The sequence below is a fragment of the Heloderma suspectum genome, chromosome 1, assembly GCF_057233095.1.
Source record: "Heloderma suspectum isolate Gila_16-S chromosome 1, 16-S_ref, whole genome shotgun sequence".
Taxonomy (NCBI): domain Eukaryota; kingdom Metazoa; phylum Chordata; class Lepidosauria; order Squamata; family Helodermatidae; genus Heloderma; species Heloderma suspectum.
In genome coordinates this window covers 335,333,879-335,348,220 of record NC_139458.1, presented here as the reverse complement: position 1 = coordinate 335,348,220, position 14,342 = coordinate 335,333,879, and the positions used below count along the sequence as shown (strand labels likewise).

Here is a 14,342-nt window from a genome sequence, read left to right as displayed (position 1 = left end):
CTTATTTTTAGCCGTCTTAATCTACGTAAATATTTACATAGACTATGACGGCGAAAATAAAGGGGAACGCAAATAGTGTAGTGGGCGCTATTTGCGTCCCTTTTTGATTCGCCGTTTTAGCCTACGTTACGTTACATATTTATGTAGGCTAAAACGGGGAATCAAAAAAGGACGCAAATAGCGCCCGCTACACTATTTGCATTCCCCTTTATTTTCGCCGTCATAGTCTACGTAAATATTTATGTAGATTAAGACGGCCAAAAATAAGGAACGCAAATGGCAGCGGCCGTAGCCGCCGCCATTTGTGTACGCGGGTTTTTGTGTTTTTTTCCCCAGAGCCCTCCGCGGCCAGAAATCTGGCTGCGGACGGCTCTGGCCTGGCTGGGCCTGGCCGGCTGCTCTGCGGAGCTGCCATGGAGCACAGCTGGTCGTGGAGGATTCCGGGGGGGAGGAACGGATCGCCTCCCCCCCCGTCGAGGATTCTGGGGGGAGGGACGGAACGCCTACCCCCCCACCATCAACATAATCTGCAGAAAGGTAAGTGACTTTCGTACATCCCTACTGTATACCAATGCTGCAGAGCCTAAGGCCGGGCAGCCCAATTCGGCCTTTGGGGGTTCCCCAAATGGCCATGCCCCTTTCCCCTGGTCCTGCCCCTCTCCCCCATCCACCAATCATTTGGCAGTTTCCTGGCTTTTGTACAGTTTCCTTCACTCTAAAAGGTTGAAATCCTTCTCCTAAGGCTTAGTTACTGGCAGTTAAGAGCTGTAAGCTAAAATATGCTGGTATTTTTTGTACTTTGGACCTGCCCATTTGCCTTCTGCCCTGCCTACCACTGGAATACAGCCCCCGAGAGCTTCTCTGAAATGGAATGCAGGCCTTGGGTGGAAAGAGATTCTGCACCTTTGATTGGGCAGGAACATATAAGAATGGAATGAACAAGTGATTAAATCCTGGACAAAACAGGCAGCATAGAAGCAACTGTTTTGTCCTGCTCTGTAGCTGAAATCCAAACATGGTCATTTTGACCATACAATTTTATGGCAGAGATGGTGTGGGGCTGATATGGTAGATTCAAGGAAAATGATGATCCCATGATTTATACAGAAGGTACTAAAAAAGAAAATAGAAACAACCCAGTTTGCAAAGGGGGGGGGGCGGAGGGAAAGAAAGAAAAAAAAGTGGATCACCACTCTCTGTCTTTTAGATTCTAAAGTTCCCAGCACTAGCAGCATCTCTTTGCTGGAACAACTTTTGTAAAAGTTAGACAAGTCTTCTCGCCATTCATAAGCAGGAAATACAGCACAATCTCTCTCTCTCTCTCTCTCTCTCACACACACACACTCAGTCATATGTGCACACACGCGCACGCACGCACACACACACAATGCAAATATAGAGCAGCAGTATATTTATTTATGTGTTCATAAGCTGGGCTGACTTCTGTGAAGTGAATAGCAAGTTGCTGCTCATGTACTTCTAAGAAACAGCTAATCCTGCCTGGACCAAGCACTGCAAATGCTTAGCAACAAGGAAGCATCAATGCCGAGGCTACAGACCTCGCAGTAGGAGTGGTGGTGCAGCATGTTGCCATGACAGCAGTAGCACAAGAACAAGCACACTGCTGCTGGCCAGCGTCGCAGCAGGGGCACAGAATCAAAACTTGGTATATCTGTTGCATATTTACTGTGAGACTAAAAATAGAGCTAAGATAAGCGCATCCGAGATATGCCTAGCAGTATATGAGAGCCAATTCACAGTTTATGCTGCACCACGGCACACCAGTGTTTAACTAGGGTTGGCAACAATAAATACACACAAACAATGCAAAGGGCAGAACTATATGCCCAAACACTCAGGATACGAAATGGACATGTGCTTCAGAGCTACAATGAGGCTGCAACTCCTTGGTACTTTGGCTTAAAGCCTTATGCCAGAACGAGATATTACAGACGATATGTAGGTGCCACTGAAAACGCAAGGCCTCTGTCTCTTCTCTCCCCAAGGTCTAGTAACCCACAAAATATGTGATATCACCAAGCTGAGATTTTCCCTACCCCACAAGCAGCAGTCAATGAGTGGAGCAGGGAAAGGGAAAACTCTGGGTGCAATGATGTCATGTCACACTTTTTGTATTTTGCAATGTTACCAAAGGGGAGGAGAAGTTATAGAGCTGCTGGTCGAAAGTATCTCTTATATGTCAAGTGACAGCAATAATCCTCATCCTTTTAGCAATTTCTGCATTTACTGTGGCAAACACTCAAAACGGCAATGTACTGATGGTATTACATACGGTGTGAATGAGTTCTTAGTGTAGTTCATTTGTGGGCCTCATCCTCCATGGCTTTCTCCTTGAAGCGTTCTGCAAATTGAACTTCAGGTTTATGCATCATGAAACCAATGGTTCAAATCTGTGAAGTTAATGGATGAAATCACTTTAGATCAGGGGCAGGCAACTTGTGATCCTCCAGATGTTTTGGCCCACAACTCGCATCACCATTGGTTATGCTGCTAGAGCTAATGGGAGTTGTGGGCCAAAACATTCAGAAGGCCACAAGTAGCCCACCCCTGCTGGATGCATCAAAGAAAACTATGCTTGGCATATTATGCTTTGACAAGGACTATGAACAATATACTAAATAAAACTATGGGCACAAGCTTTTACTACAGTTCCAGCGCCTCAAGTGAACAGACTGATTTTAGGACTCTGCAGGGAAGTTACCAATATTGGTTTTAGGATCAACTGTGGTTCAATGCCATATGGCAGTGTTGCCTGCATGATATTGAGGCACTTCTGTGAAGTGAGCTGGCCCAGTAGATACTTCATAAGGGAAACGCTATCCAACAAGATTAAGCCCCTTAGATAACAATTCTAAACACACCCTTAACGGTCCTTCAGACATCACTTTTCTTCAAGTGGCTTTCCACAGTCAACCCTGGTCAACTCTAAATACTACATGTGCTTTCTCTGTGTTTGGCGTTCAGGCAGCTGCTGAAAGCAGCTTTTCTTTGTACCACAGTCAGTAACCTCAACATGAGGTTGCATCGTGGGAACAGAACCAATCTGCCTTATGAAAAAGTAACATTGCAATTTATCTAATATATTTACGTAACACCTTTCATCAAACATTGGCTCCAGTGTAGGTTCACACTAATAAAATAAAAAATACATCCCCAATAAAACCATAAAACATAATAAGATATAGCAAATTCTAGTTTTGGAATTTTGTGGGGGAAGGGTTAAACTGTTCAAGCAAGTGAACTGTGACCCTTGATTTTTATATTTTAATTTACATTTACAATATACTGGGTTGGATCCAGACTTAGCCATACTTAGAACAGACCAACTGAAATGAAAGGGTTTTAAGTTGATCAGGACTAACTTAAGTCCCAATGATTTCCATTGGTCTATTATAAGTATGCCCCTTCATGGATCACTGCCTTGTTGTGGCGAAGGGGCTTGTGTAACTCAGTGAAGCCATAAGCTATGCCGTGCAGGGCCACCCAAGACGGACAGGTCATGGCAGAGAGTTCTGACAAAATGTGGTCCACTGGAGAAGGAAATGGCAACCCACTCCAGTATTCTGGCCAAGAAAACCCCATGGAACGTATCACAAGGCTAAAAGAGATGACGCCGGAAGATGAGCCCCTCAGGTCGGAAGGTGTCCAATATGCTACTGGGGAAGAGCAGAGGGTATTTCCAAGTAGCGCCAGAAAGAGTGAAGCGGCTGGGCCAAACCCAAAAGGACACTCAGCTGTGGATGTGTCTGGCGGTGAAAAGAAAATCCGATGCTGTAAAGAACAATATTGTTTAGGAACCTGGAATGTCAGATCAATGAATCAAGGTAAGCTGGAGGTGGTCAAACATGAGATGGCAAGATTGAACATCGACATCTTGGGAATCAGCGAACTAAAATGGACAGGCATGGGCGAATTTAATTCAGGTGACCATCATATCTACTATTGTGGGCAAGAATCCCTTAGAGGAAATGGAGTAGCACTCATAGTCAACAAAAGGGTGGGAAAAGCAGTACTGGGGTACAATCTTAAAAATGATAGAATGATCTCGGTACGAATCCAAGGCAAACCATTCAACATCACAGTAATTCAAGTCTATGCCCCAACCACTGAGGCCGAAGAAGCTGAGGTTGATCGGTTCTATGAAGACCTACAACACCTTCTAGAACTAACACCAAAAAAAGATGTCCTCTTCATCATAGGGGATTGGAATGCTAAAGAAGGAAGTCAAGAAATCACCGGGATAACAGGCAGGCATGGCCTTGGTGTACAAAATGAAGCAGGACAAAAGCTAATAGAGTTTTGCCAAGAGAACATGCTGATCATAGCAAACACTCTTTTCCAACAGCACAAGAGGCGACTCTATACATGGACGTCACCAGATGGTCAATATCGAAATCAGATTGATTATGTCCTTTGCAGCCAAAGATGGAGAAGCTCCATACAGTCAGTAAAAACAAGACCTGGAGCTGACTGTGGTTCAGATCATGAGCTGCTTCTTGCAAAATTTCGGCTTAAATTGAAGAACGTTGGGAAAACCACTAAACCATTCAGGTATGACCTAAATCATATCCCTGATGAATATACAGTGGAGGTGAGGAATAGATTTCAGGGATTAGACCTGATAGACAGAGTGCCTGAGGAACTATGGACGGAGGTCCGTAACATTGTTCAGGAGGCAGCAACGAAATCCGTCCCAAAGAAAAAGAAATGCAAGAAAGCCAAGTGGCTGTCTGATGAGGCTTTACAAGTAGCTCACGAAAGAAGGGAAGCGAAAAGCAAGGCAGAAAGGGGAAGATATACCCAACTGAATGCAGAGCTCCAGAGAATAGCAAGGAGAGACAAGAAGGCCTTCTTAAATGAACAATGCAAAGAAATCGAGGAAAACAACAGAATGGGAAAGACTAGAGATCTCTTCAAGAAAATTGGAGATCTCAAGGGAACGTTTTGTGCAAAGACGGGCATGATAAAGGACAAAGAAGGCAGGGACCTAACAGAAGCAGATGAGATTAAGAAGAGGTGGCAAGAATACACAGAAGAACTATACAGGAAAGATCTGAATGTCCCTGATAGCCATGATAGTGCGGTCACTGAACTTGAGCCGGACATCCTAGAGAGTGAAGTCAAGTGGGCCTTAGGAAGCATTAGTAACAACAAAGCTAGCGGAGATGACAGTATTCCAGCCGAGCTATTTAAAATCCTAAAAGATGATGCTGTTAAAGTGCTGCATTCAATATGCCAACAAATCTGGAACACTCAACAGTGGCCACAAGACTGGAAAAGGTCAGTTTACATTCCATTTCCAAAGAAGGGCAACGCCAAAGAGTGTTCAAACTACCGCACAATTGCGCTCATTTCACATGCCAGCAAGGTGATGCTCAAAATCCTACAAGCTAGGCTTCAGCAGTATGTGAACCGAGAACTACCGGAAGTACAAGCTGGGTTTAGAAGAGGCAGAGGAACTAGAGATCAAATCGCCAACATTCGCTGCATCATGGAGAAAGCAAGAGAATTCCAGAAAAACGTCTCTTTCTGCTTCATTGACTACGCTAAAGCCTTTGATTGTGTGGATCACAACAAACTGTGGCAAATTCTTAAAGTGATGGGAGTACCAGACCACCTTACCTGTCTCCTGAGAAACCTGTACGAGGGTCAAGAAGCAACAGTAAGAACCAGACATGGAACAACCGATTGGTTCAAAATTGGGAAAGGAATACGACAAGGCTGCATATTGTCACCCTGCTTATTTAACTTATATACAGAGTACATCATGAGAAATGCCGGGTTGGATGAATCACAGGTCGGAATTAAGATTGCCGGGAGAATTATCAACAACCTCCGATATGCAGACGATACCACCCTAATGGCAGAAAGCGAAGAGGATCTCAAGATCCTCTTGTTGAGGGTGAAAGAGGAGAGTGCAAAAGCTGGTTTGAAACTCAACATTAAAACAACTAAGATCATGTCATCTGGCCCTATCACTTCCTGGCATATAGAAGGGGAAGAAATGGAAGCAGTGACAGATTTTACTTTCTTGGGCTCCAAGATCACCGCAGACGGTGACTGTAGCCATGAAATTCAAAGACGCTTGCTCCTTGGGAGGAAAGCTATGGCAAACCTAGACAGCATAGTAAGAAGCAGAGACATCACCTTGCCGACAAAGGTCTGTCTAATCAAAGCTATGGTTTTCCCAGTAGTAATGTATGGCTGTGAGAGCTGGACTGTAAGGAAGGCTGAGCGCCGAAGAATTGATGCTTTCGAACTGTGGTGCTGGAGAAGACTCTTACGAGTCCCCTGGACTGCAAGGAGGTCAAATCAGTCCATCCTAAAGGAAATCAACCCTGACTGCTCATTGGAAGGACAGATAATGAAGCTGAAGCTCCAATATTTTGGCCACCTAATGCGAAGAGAAAACTCCCTGGAAAAGACCCTGATGCTGGGAAAGACTGAAGGCAAAAGGAGAAGGGGACGGCAGAGGATGAGATGGCTAGATAGCATCACGGATGCAATGAATATGAACTTGAGCACGCTCCGGGAGAGAGCGCAGGACAGGAAGGCCTGGCGTGCTATGGTCCATGGGGTCACGAAGAGTCGGACACGACTGAACGACTGAACAACAACAACAACAACAACAACATTCTAAGTATGACTAGCTCTGTTTTCCAAAGGTTTGTACGAATACATATTATGTTATTTGGTTGCAAGAATGATATTCCTCCTTTAGTCCAAGTGGATTCCTTTGTTGTTATCAAGCACAAAGCTGGTGGAATAAATGCATGTATACTCTCCAATCTCAATGTTTAAATATATATACTATATATATTGTGTACATTTTGCAAGCAAGAAAGGATTAAACTGAGAGCATGGCAGGTAAGGACGAGTGTAGGTGGAAAGAAAATGATGGCTTGGATCCTGTTCCACCAAAGGAAGAATGATCATAGAAAGAGAAGAATTCCCCCATCTTCTCCTCCTTCCGGCACCTCCCCAAACGCCTTCTCTTCGTGGATCTTGGGATCCAAGCTTAATTTTATATTTTCATGTGGATATAAAGAGATCTGCACCCAAAAGGCTTCTTCCAATATTATTTCACTACTTTCTTCTCTCACATAAAGAAATCAAATGTTAAACAACTTCTAGGATCGTGTGTTGGACTGGCTAATACAGGGATGAGGAACCTGTGGCCCTCCCATCAGCTTCAGTCAATGGTTGAGGGTGGCTCTCTAATGCATTCTGACTTCATATACCTGTGTATTAAGTATTCCCTCCCATTTTCTTCTATTATATTTCTTTGTACTAGTATTTTTGGGTGCTTCCCCCCCCCCCCCGCCACCCCCATGGACTTCAAAGTGAATTACAACATACAATTGAAGCATCATAGTAAAATATTCCACCAAAAGTACTTTAAAAACAACAACGTGCCTATTAAAAATAAGCATTTTTGCTTCTTAATTGTTTACACTTTTATTCCCATTTTATTGTTTCTTTTTCTCTCTCTTCCCAGTCCTTTCAACTTTCCTGATTGCAAAAGAGGTGGTGAGAAAGGGACAGGTAAGGGGGAAGAGAAAAAATGCTCCAAGACAATGGTGCTAAGCAGCACACTTGCTGGAAAACAAGTTCCACTTAAGTCAAAGTGGCGACCCTGCAATGCTGACATCATTCATAAATATTTAAGTCCCCATTAAGATAACACAGGGGTAACCTTGGGCCGCGGTGGCTTAGTGGTTAAGACGCTGAACTGCAGACCGGAAGGTCAGCAGGACAGCAGTTCGAGACCCAAGTGCTGTGTGACGAAGTGAGCTCCCCTCTTCAGTCCCAGCTTCTGCCAACCTAGCAGTTCGAAAGCAAGAAACTGCAAGTAGATAAATAGGTACCGCTTCGGCGGGAAAGGTAACAGCGTTCCGTGCACCTCGGTGTTCAGTCATGCCGGCCACATGACCACGGAAGCATCTTCGGACAGCGCTGGCTCTTCGGCTTAGAAATGGAGTTGAGCACCACACCCTAGAGTCGGACACGACTGGTTGGGGACACCTTTACCTTTTTTTTTTTTTAACTTTGGGCCAATCACTGTCTCTCAACCTAGCCTAATTCACAGGGTTGTTGTGGATAAAAAATGGTGGGGAGGCAGAATCCAAGGGGGTACTTACCACTGATTCTCTTACACCCTGCCAATTCCATTGTGTATGCAGCCCCCACCACTTGTGCAATGTTGATTTAGTACTTCTGGGGGAGCCCAAAATGAGCAGAAACACTTGTTTCTGCTTGTTTTGAGGCTTCCTCTAGGAAGCGTTAAATCTCGCTTGCATAAGCATCGGGTCGCTCTTGCACAGTGGAATCAATGGGACCCACCACTTGAGGAAGGGAATTGGTGGGGTGGAAAGGAATCAGTGGGGGTGTAAGTGCCCTTCCGGATTCTGCCCTATATATGCTACAAAGCATATGCCCTACCACTGGGCTGTGGTCCTTCCCGCCCATCCACTGCTTTCCCCTGACGTTCCTTTCATCCAGAGCCAGTGTTCTCCCTCAGAGCAGTACCCCTGCACTGGAAGCCATGGTGCATGGAACAACGTGCCTGCAATTCTACAGTCTTTTAAATTGTCTTACAAGAGTAGCTTGGTTATACATGTGCAAAATTGACCTTTTTAACGGAGTGACACAGGTCGGAGGTTTATTTATTGATTTGATTGTTTCATTTATAACCTGCCTTTCTTCCAAGGAACTCAAGGCAGTGTATACAGTCCTCTCACTCTCTCCCCACACCCCTTTTTTATCCATAACAATGCTGTTTCTTAGGCTAGGCTGAGAGATAGTGACTGGCCCAAAATGACCTAGAGCAGTGGCCCCCAACCTTTGGACCCATGAGCACATTTGAGGACTTCAGAAACTGCTGTGGGCTCCCTTGGAGAATGTGGCTAGTCACACAATGGCTGATGTGGGGGCCTGGCTAGTCAGGAGGTGAGTGTGTGTGTGGGGTGGTGCTGGTGGTGATGAAAATAGTGAGGCTAGAGGCTGGGATGAAAGGGAAATGGAAAGAATTGCTTCTTGACCCTCCCACCACTTTACCTCACTTTAGCCCCCCCCCCATCCTCTTGCCTCACGCTTTCTCTCCCCTCTCCCCCTTTTCCTTGTGTTCCCTGCCTGCCCACCGAACAGCTGATCAGCAGCAAGCTCAGGAACAGGAAGGAGAACCTGGTTTTTGGAAGGGGGCAGGGAATGAAGAGCTCTGTAGGGGCTGCATTGGGGAACCCCGAGCTACAGCTTCACAGCCAAGTGGGCTAGTCCACTATGCCACTCTGGAGCTCTCTTCTGGCTTCTGGCTGAAGTCATGTTTGTAAAATTTTATGTTCTACTAGTCCTATGACTGGGACTAGTAATAGGCATATATATAAGAGAAGTGTTTACCTGACTCTCTTGCCCTTCTTGAACCTTTCTGTGACTTTGAAATGTATCTCAACATACTACTATATGCTTTTATGTAGTTACCAGCTAAGTGCTCACCTGTAGGACAGCAGATGGAGAGAAAAAGGGAATGAGCAACTGTTCTTCAACAATCTTGCCAACCCAAACTCCCTAGTTTTTAAACATGAAGAATGAATGCATCATTCACTTCTATGTGAAAAGAAGAAGGGGCTGGCATTTCTCCACATGGCTTAGAAATCTGAGTAGACAGGGAATGCAAGAGTGCGCAAAGGACTGTAGTCCTGACTGGATCTTTCATTCTCATGCACCTCTGCAGGAAGATCAGGGAAGCAAGGGGTTAAGTCCCATGTCATGCTAGCAGAAGTCTGCTAGCCCAGTGGGACTTTCTCCCTCTCTCTCTCCCCTCTTGCACCGTCCAAAAATCTCTGGAGGGTTTCCTAGCCCTCTGAAGCAGATTTTTAGGGGCAGAGGAGACAGGGATGGAAAATTGCCCCCCTCCTCCCAGTTCTGCTGATGGAGCTCCTTCTGTCAGCAGAATGACAATCTTGGATACAATCCTAGGGATACGTGAATATTCCCACATTCAGCTAAAAAATGATAATTTCTTGGATAATATTCCCTTCGAGTACTTGCAAGAACTGGAGAGCTTTTCTGAGTTCTTGAAATGAATGCTTGCCAACCTGCCTAATAACATTCCTCCTGTCTCCCAAGTCAAGGGCTAGGCAAATAAAAAAGGTCTTAACCTGGCACCTTAAACTAATCAATCAGACTAGGCACCAGGTGAGTAATCCTCACTTGAGGTGAGTAACCCTCAGGAGAACATTCGAAAGTCAGCACTGAAAAGGCCCATTCCTAGGTCATCACCCACCAGAGAAGGGTGTTAATGCGCACGTGGAAGGGATAGTTCTTCAGATGTCAAGCTGTATAGCTTTGAGCTCTGGCACCATTTCTTTTCAGATTAAGTTCTATAGCACCTTACCTCCTTCACACCTAAAAAAAGTGTGGCTATTCCCCTTCTAATGTTTTCCTCCCGCACCCTTGATGTACCTACCCCCACACAGCAACTATTAAAAGACTGTCCTTTCAAGCAACATCTCTCTTCGATCCCATCTGTAGCTGCAACCCCATCTCTCTCTCTCTCTCTCTCTCTCTCTCTCATAGCCTGTAGAATTCAGCTTTTTACTATCAGCAACTTATCTGAAAATGGAACAGAGACAAAAACAAAAGGAAACAATTTCATAAGAAGTACAAGCTCTGCAGTGGACTGCCTAAGCTCTTTAAACCATGACACTTCTTTCTATTTTGGGACATAATCTTTGGATTTTCAATCCTGATTTTCACATCCCAATCTGTTTTCGATGTGCCTTTGCTTCTAGAAATCACAATAAAAATGTGTTTAGAAATTAGGGGGAATCAGTTCCCAACGTTAAAAATCCTTTTTTCATCAGTGATGTTTTTATAGGCCAATTAGATTAGTAAAAAAGTTAGATTAAGTTAGAATAGTAAGGAAACAACATTTCTCACCCTTATACAACAAGTGTTTGAAAATGATAGGTTAGGAAAAACTATTACTGAATATGCCATGCTTTTTTTTCTTTTTCGCTAAGAGGGCAATTGCTATTAGAGAAATCCTTTAATCTAAAATGGGAACACATAGTGCACTTCAAAACTCAAGAACTATACTCACAGCAAATCAGCAAAGGAGGAGTAGAAAAGCAAAGAGAATGGCAGCACAATACAGTGACATAAAGGGCAATAATAATAGCTTTTTCTAAGCAGGACCAGCAGAGCCAGAAGACATAAAATTTATATTATTAGCTTTATGAATACAAATATTATTGTGACAGAATAAACAGAACTAGGTCAGCCAAAGACTATACCTTGGCAACTGTCCATGGTATATTCTTCTTTGACCATATGTCTGCTATTTAATCTCCCACCAGCCCAGATTCCCCCCTACCCATTCCTTTAAATGGCACATTTGCAAAGGTAAGTAAAGGAATAATTACATGGGCGTGCAGTTATAGAAATAAACACACAATTGATGATTTTTAAGTGGTTGTCTCAATTCTAATTCACATTCAGCAAGGCCAAGAAGACATGTGCAATGTATCAACAGCTATTAAAACAGGGGTAATGGTGTCTGCATGGGCATTGTAATAAGAATGGGTAGCAGGAGGTGCCCCTTCATGGACCACTGCCCTGTTGTGGCGAAGGGGCTTGCATAACTCAGTGAAGCCATAAGCTATGCCGTGCAGGGCCACCCAAGATGGACAGGTCATGGCGGAGAGTTCTGACAAGATGTGGTCCACTGGAGAAGGAAATGGCAACCCACTCCAGTATTCTTGCCAAGAAAACCCCATGGAACGTATCACAAGGCTAAAAGAGATGACGCCGGAAGATGAGCCCCTCAGGTCGGAAGGTGTCCAATATACTACTGGGGAAGAGCAGAGGGAATTTCCAAGTAGCGCCAGAAAGAGTGAAGTGGCTGGGTCAAAGCCAAAAGGACACTCAGCTGTGGATGTGTCTGGTGGTGAAAAGAAAGTCTGATGCTGTAAAGAACAATATTGTTTAGGAACCTGGAATGTAAGATCAATGAATCAAGGTAAGCTGGAGGTGGTCAAACATGAGATGGCAAGACTGAACATCTACATCTTGGGAATCAGCAAACTAAAATGGACAAGCATGGGTGAATTTAATTCAGATGACCATTATATCTACTACTGTGGGCAAGAATCCCTTAGAAGAAATGGAGTAGCACTCATAGTCAACAAAAGGGTGGGAAAAGCAGTACTGGGGTACAATCTTAAAAATTATAGAATGATCTCAGTACGAATCCAAAGCAAACCATGCAACATCACAATAACTCAAGTCTATGCCCCAACCACTGAGGCCGAAGAAGCTGAGGTTGATCGGTTCTATGAAGACCTACAACACTTTCTAGAACTAACATAAAAAAAAAATGTCCTTTTCATCATAGGGGATTGGAATGCTAAAGTAGGAAGTCAAGAAATCACCGAGATAAGAGGCAAGCATGGCCTTGGTGTACAAAATGAAGCAGGACAAAGGTGAATAGAGTTTTGCCAAGAGAACACGCTGATCATAGCAAACACTCTTTTCCAACAGCACAAGAGGTGACTCTACACATGGACATCACCAGATGGTCAATATCGAAATCAGATTGATTATGTCCTTTGCAGTCAAAGATGGAGAAGCTCTGTACGGTCAGTAAAAACAAGACCAGGAGCTGACTGTGGCTCAAATCATGAACTTCTTATTGCAAAATTTTGGCTTAAATTGAAGAACGTAGGGAAAACCACTAAACCATTCAGGTATGACCTAAATCATATCCCTTATGAATATACAGTGGAGGTGATGAATGGATTTAAGGATTAGACCTGATAGAGTGCCTGAGGAACTATGGATGGAGGTCTGTAACACTGTTCAGGAGGCAGCAACTCAATCCATCCCAAAGAAAAAGAAATGCAAGAAAGCAAATTGGCTGTCTGATGAGGCTTTACAAGTAGCTGAGGAAAGAAGGGAAGCGAAAAGCAAGGCAGAAAGGGGAAGATATATCCAACTGAATGCAGATTTCCAGAGAATAGCAAGGAGAGACAAGAAGGCCTTCTTAAATGAACAATGCAAAGAAATTGAGGAAAAAGCTGGTTTGAAACTCAACATTAAAAAAGCTAAGATCATGGCATCTGGCCCCATCACTTCCTGGCATATAGAAGGGTAAGAAATGGAAACAGTGACAGTTTTTATTTTCTTGAGCTCCAAGATCACTGCAGACGGTGACTGTAGCCATGACATTAAAAGATGGTTGCTCCTTGGGGGGAAAGCTATGGCAAACCTAGACAGCATAGTAAGAAGCAGTGACATCACCTTGCCGACAAAGGTTTGTATAATCAAAGCTATGGTTTTCCCAGTAGTAACGTATGGCTGTGAGAGCTGAACTATACGGAAGGCAGAGCGCCGAAGAATTGGTGCTTTCAGACTGTGGTCCTGGAGAAGACTCTTACGAGTCCCCTGGACTGCAAGGAAGTCAAATCAGTCAATCCTAAAGGAAATCAACCCTGACTGCTCACTGGAAGGACAGATACTGAAACTGAAGCTCAAATATTTTGGTCACCTAATGCGAAGAGAAAACTCCCTGGAAAAGACCCTGATGCTGGGAAAGATTGAAGGCAAAAGGAGAAGGGGACGGCAGAGGATGAGATGGCTAGATAGCATCACGGATGCAATGAATATGAACTTGAACACACTCTGGGAGAGAGCGGAGGACAGGAAGGCCTGGCGTGCTATGGTCCATGGGGTCACGAAGAGTCGGACACGACTTAATGACTAAACAAGCAGGAGGTGCCAAAATACATGTAGTGGGGTATTTTTACATGATGGGCTACTGAGGATAGTGCATGCAGGTAGCGCAGCCTGCACCATATTCCATGATCTTTCACTCACTATGGATAAAAGTTGGACATTGACACTTCCACTGACCATTGCCTCACCCTTCCTCGTTTAGTAGCAGAACCTTACTGTTGCATCCATCTGTCAGTTACACAATAGCAAATATCTTACCACTGAGCATACATTCGGCAAAGGGAGCCATGGCTCATCCTAACTCCCTAATGACTAGATAGCTGTACAATGCACATGTCCGCAACTACTTGGAATACACAGTGCCGATACACAGTGAAGCATAATGGTAAATAGGAGAAGAAACTTAAAAGTGAAAATTACAAACTATGAGAGTGCTAGCATCATGTAATTATCTTAAAAAGTGCCTCCAGCAACACCAGACAGGCCACTTAACAAGATCAGCCTTGGATGGCCTTCTCTCTGTCCCATCAGCCAGGACAGCTAGACTGGTGAGGACAAGGGAGAGGGCCTTCTCTGTGGTGGCCCCC

At 44.3% G+C, this 14,342-nt stretch overlaps 1 protein-coding gene across 4 annotated transcripts in view; it reads right to left on the bottom strand.

The window, feature by feature from the left end:
• The window catches only part of TMEM200A (transmembrane protein 200A), a 71,172-nt gene that overhangs the window by 7,338 nt on the left and 49,492 nt on the right, over window positions 1–14,342 (bottom strand). The window contains exon 2 of one of the 4 annotated variants that reach the window (XM_084831708.1): window positions 2,294–2,411. The exons of the other annotated variants lie outside the window; for them this stretch is intronic. The gene's annotated coding sequence lies outside the window, so the exon portion shown is untranslated. The remainder of the gene's footprint in view (window positions 1–2,293; window positions 2,412–14,342) is intronic. 4 annotated transcript variants of the gene reach the window in all.